We start from the raw sequence: 5,545 nt of genomic DNA on the forward strand, positions 1-5,545 counted from the left end.
TGTGCCTCCTCAAACGGCTTCCTTTCTTTCGGGCCCTGGCCGCCCCCCGCCCCCACCCCATCACCCGCCTTCTGTTTCGGGACCCCCTGTGCCCCGTGGCCTCGGGGGCAGGCTCCCAGACCGGCTCTGGGTCACGGGGCTGAAGGTGGCCGTTACCACGTGCAAGGGCGCGGGGTACACGGCCGCCGTTCTCCGACTGGCCTCGGGGCGGGAGCCAGTTTCCTTGTGTAGAAGGGGTCTGGGACCCCCTTCAAGAAAGCTCCGGGGAGGCGGGGGTTGGCGGAGGGCATGCGTGTTTGTCTCATAAGCTCCTGGCCCGCTGGTGGGTGGGAAGGGTTCGTTGTTTGGGAGGGGTCGTAGAAGGGGGTGAGGAATGACACCCTTAGGGAGTGGAGCCTGCGAAGGAGCCCTCCCTTCGGCCATTGTGGTTACGGCGGGTTTTGGCCACCGGGATTCCGATGGGCGTTTTCAGCCTTCATCCCGCCCCGGTCTTCCCATCCCTGGCTCCTCGTTCCCAACCCCTCCCGTCCTCGGCCTCGGGAAAAGAACACCTCGTGCAGAATTCCAGCCACAGGGCTCGGTCGAGAGAGACCGCGAGGGGGCGCCCTGCCCATCTGTTACAGGAAAGCACTGTGTATCAGGCTCCACAACAAAAGCATATGATTTGACTTAAATTAAGTTTTTCCTTTGAGAATATTTTCATTTTCTTTAAAAGAATATAGTTTTCTTCTAAAAACTTGGCCCACGGTTGTTATTTCTTAGGGAAGTTACAAGAAACTCCCAAATGTGCAATTTGTATATCATATATAGCTAGTGTTCAAGTGGTAAAACATTGTAGTTTAACTACTTTTGTATAAATTCCTCTAAAATCCCAAAATATGTGTTTGCCTTAAAGACTTTAGGCTAGCGTGGGGTTTTGTTTATGTCAGTGTCTTGAGAGCGGTTACCTAATGAAATGTATGTGGAAATGTAGATTTTTTTTCTTTTCCTCTGAAAGACACATCAGCATCGCGAAGCTTCTCACTGATGGCTTATGTTGGATTTGCACTTGTGCGTGGCCCCTGCGGCGAGAGACCTCCTAATCACAATAACCATCACGGTGATTTTTACAGAATATTTTAAGTCCGTTTGTTCCTATGAGAACTGAACCACCTCGACTACTGCTCTTGCTCTCCGTTCCCCCACTGTTAAACGTAAGATCCTTCATCTGGGGGAGCCAGGTCGTAGGAACCAGAACGTTGTCAGGACTGCTCATTGGGATGTGTAGGAGGGAAAGTGGCAGCCGGTGGGTTCCAGCTGGGCTAAGGCCTGGAGTCCGGGGGCCCTCTAGTGGGCTGAGGGAGGAAGTACATGGTGAGTTTGGCGATCGTTGACCAAATATTTTAACGCAGAGGTTGCCCTGAGTTAGGGGAAGCGTCTGTCTCCTGAGGAAGGGACTTAACAGGATCAAGGTGGCTTCTTGGAGGAGGTGATCCCAGTGGGGCAGGAGACAGTGTACTCCAGGAATGGGAGGTTCCTTCTGGCTTTCTCTTCCTCTTGAGCTGGGCCGCTTTGCTTTCTAGCCGATCATTGCAAAGCTTTCTTCTGATTGCTTCCAGTGTCGAACCCTGCTTTGGCCTCCGTTTCTCCTTGTTGCAAGTTCAGCTCTACTCTTTTCTCTCTCTTTGTGTCTGCTGTGGAGGTGGTCCCTGGTCTTCCTGCCATGGGGACCACCATCACTGTCTCCACCTGCTCCATCCTGGTTTCCATGCTCCCCCATCCAGCTGGACCGAGTCATCACAGCATGGCGTCTCCTTTGAATTCATGTGCCAAACTTTATCAACAGTCAGAGCTAAGGGAATGCATGACCCTGGGGGGCAGTGGCTTTATCTCTGGCCACACTTTGCCCTTTCTCTTTGGGCTCCATGACCCTCTTTTGCCTTCTCCCAGGGCTGGTGACCGCCACCATCCCTCTCACCCCAGAGCCTTTGCACATGCAGCTCGCTCTGCCTGGACCCACCCCCTGCCCGATGCTTTAATTCCTGGTCAGATCCTTCCGCTCTCAGCTACACGAATAAGCCAGGCTCCTAGTTATTACACTTCACCGAACACCCAGAATTTGGGGCCCCGATCTCTAAGCTCTTTTCCAAAAGCAGCATCTTCCAGTCCACTGTCAGGAATTATGCTGACATGATGGTTGTTGAGACTGAGGAAGCACTGTGAGAGCCAGACCTCAAGCCAAGTACATTACCCGTGAGCCTTCACTGCTGGGTGCCAAATCCACCTGCCCCTAGGATGTCTCCCTTGATGTTGACACCTGGTGACACCTCTAACTGTGCTTTTGTTAACTGCTGTACTTACGTGTACTGAGAGAAGAGTTCTCTTCATGTCCATCTTCTCACTAGAGGGTGGGCACTCCAGGCCAGGGTCTGTCTGGGTTGTTCACTCTTGTCTCCACAGTGCCTGGCCTATGGTTGGTACTGTAACCTGAGGCAGACCTTGCCCTGGCCTTTAGAGTCTCAGCTTAGGACCCCTCTCCTTCACTGGTTTGCAAGTCCAAGTACAGCCTCAGTTGCCCAATGAAGGAGCCACAGGTGGGACAAAGGCCCAAGAATGGGTTTACAGAAATACTATACATGCTGCACATCAAGTGTGTGCCCCAGGTAGTACACACACAGGTGTGCCTTTGTGGATACCCTTGAGTATTGGGTTTCCTGCCCCGCGTGCTCGTGTGTGTGTATGAGGGAGAGAGAGGGAGAGATAGGGAGGTTGTTGGAAATGGGTGAGAAAGAGGGAGAAAGGGAGGGAGAGGAGAGATGGAGATTGGGAGGGAGATGAGAAGGGGCATGAGATTGCGAGAGACATTGAGAGAGTTAGATATTGTGAGGGGTAATGAGAGATTTTGAGAAAGACATTGTGAAAGAGAATGAATGTTTGACAGAGATGGTGGGGGGTTGATCAGGAGAGACTGGGAGAGGGAGAGATGGTGAGAGAGACATTGTGAGAGATTGAGAGGGAGGCTGACTGAGAGAATGGTGGAGAGAAAGATTGAGAAAGAAATTGAGAGGTGGAATGAACAAGAGGGAGAGAGAGAAAGATTAACTGAGTGAGGCCAACAGAACCTAGGGTCCTTTTCCCACAAGGCAGGGGGGCCCCAGGGCCAGGTGATTTGGAAATATTTGGATGGCCTGGCCCACAAACAGGAAAGGTCCACCTCTTCTAAGTGATAAAGGCTGTGGTGTGTGTGCACGTGTATGATGTTAGGCTGGGATGGTGGGCTGTTGGAGGTGGGTCTTGAACATGGGGTGCCTGCATAGTCATAGGGTAGGAGGAGATGGTACTAACTCCTGGTCTGTGCTTCCTACCCCTCTTTGGCCAGGACACACAGATGGGAGCTTGCTGAACTGAAGATACCCTTGAGTGCCTCTGTGAACTTGCTGTGGAGGGGCTAGGAGGGGATGGGCAGTTGGGGCCGTGATTTATGGGAGGTGCTGGGCATAGGAATCCACACCACAGATGCCTGGAGAGCAAGGTGGGCCAATCCTGGGAGCCGTCAGCGGTTGAGTGCGGTGATGTGTGGGGCTGTGCTCACCACCATCTCCTCCCAGCTTCACTCCCATCCCTGAGGCTGGTCTTCTAGTTAGCAGATGCCCCCTGGGAGGAGGGTGAAGGGCTAAGAGTAGGCTCAGCCTGCGGGGGCTCCAGGAGGGCCTCGGGTTGGCATCTGAGGACAGGTCTGGGGATGGGGGCAGCGCCCAGGTTGCTGGTGACCTTCCACCCAGCAGTTCTGGAGGACCTGCCCCTGCATGGTGTGTGGGCATGGGATCTGCATGCACCCGGAGTGGGTGTGGTGGGTACCTGGCTGGGAGAGGGGTGTGTGTGCACGTGCTCTGGGGACTCAGTGACTGCTGGGAGCAGGCCTGGATTGGGGGGTCTGAGATGGGAGGGGCCCCATGACCCGGGGTGGAGGCAGGGAGGCTCTTCTTCAGCCATCCCGGGAGGAGTTCTGTGTGGCACTGTCTCCTGGGGTAGCAGACTAGTCTGAGGCCACAAGCACTCACCAGGCCCCTGGTTCCTGGAGAGAGAGCCCAGGAAGTGTCTAGGAGCCTGGAGAACCGGGGCAACACAGCTGGAGTGGAGGGTGCCTCTCCGCTCCCATCTTCCTGCTCTGGGCCTGAGGACACTGCTGGGCTGCCCTCCCTAAGTCCGGGCGTTTGTGTCACAGGTGGGCCCTTTCCTGTCCTTCAGGGAGGCTCACCCTGGAGGGCAGAGGGGGCCTGGGAGGCTCTCCAAGGATATCAGGGCCCTCAGGTCTCCCTGGGCTGGGGGGACTGTGGCCCTGAAACATGTGGCACTTGGGTGGGAAGCGCTCAGCAGTGGTGTTGGTGTGCCTGTCACATATTCACCTGTCTGTCCCTAACTGCTCACCTGTCACTCCCATCATCCCATACCAGTGCACACTCTCCTCTACCTGTGCTGTGCAGGTGTGCCTGCCTGTGTCACATACACCTGCCACTGGTTACATGACTGTCCCACAGAATCCACCTTACCTCCCTGAAGTTACCTGCCACACACCAGTCACAGGCACCTGTGTGACCCAGCTGGCTTACTCCCTTCTCTGTGACGGTGCCTTGGCCATCAGTGCCCTGTCCACGGTTGGTCTTGCAGACACTGAGGGTGGAGCTCAAGCTCAGGGAGAGGCATTTCACCGGCCCGACGTTTACTCAGCCTCCTTCAACGGCAGATCGCTTTGGGAACTCCCTCTTCCACCTGAGCAGCAGTGCTAGTGAGGATTTCCAGGCCTCTTCAGCTGGGCCCTCTGCCTGGTCCGTGGCCTGGTGTGGCCACATTCCTGAGCTGTGTGGGTCTCAGCCAGGAGCTGCTGTCCTCCCAGCCAGATGGGGCCTTTTGAGTCTCAGCTTGTCCCGAACCAGCCCTTCCCGTTGCCCTGCTCAGCTTGGTTCAGCTCCTTTCACACAGCCCGCTCTGGTCTCCCTCAACACCTGGGTCAACTGTGACCCTGGGGATGGGGGGGATCACTGACTGGGGAGAGGGGCTCCCGCCGGCGTGGGAACAAGTTCTCATGGGGGTGGAGGGAGTCCCACTGCCAGAGAGGTGTGTCTTCAGAGAGGCAGAGGGCTGTGTCCAGGATGGAGGAGGTCAAACAGCAGCCCTGTACCCTGCAGCCCGGGAACCATGTGTTGTGTGGGAGCCGCGTGTGTGGGTGAGGGGCCCACAGAGTCTAAGTGGAGGTCACAGGAGCCCAGCCTGGAGGTGTCTCACGGCGAGGGGTCAGTGGGGAAGACTGCATTTAGCTCTGATATGGACTGACTCCCTCCCACCCTCTCTTCTTTAAAAAATATATATCTGTATTTAAAGACTTTGTTATACTTGGTCTGATTGGAAAAAAAGAATACCTCATTGGCTTTGGGCCTGAGCACCTGGGTGGATGTTTTCCATTTTCCTGGAGGGTAGGGCAGGTTCATGTGGGTGCATAAATAGAAAATTCTGTTTTGCCCTTTGGAGATGCCTGCCGTGTGGAGCATATGAGTTTGGAGCTCAGGGG

The sequence above is a fragment of the Mesoplodon mirus genome (genome assembly GCF_964341445.2).
Source record: "Mesoplodon mirus genome assembly, chromosome: 19".
NCBI lineage: Eukaryota > Metazoa > Chordata > Mammalia > Artiodactyla > Ziphiidae > Mesoplodon > Mesoplodon mirus.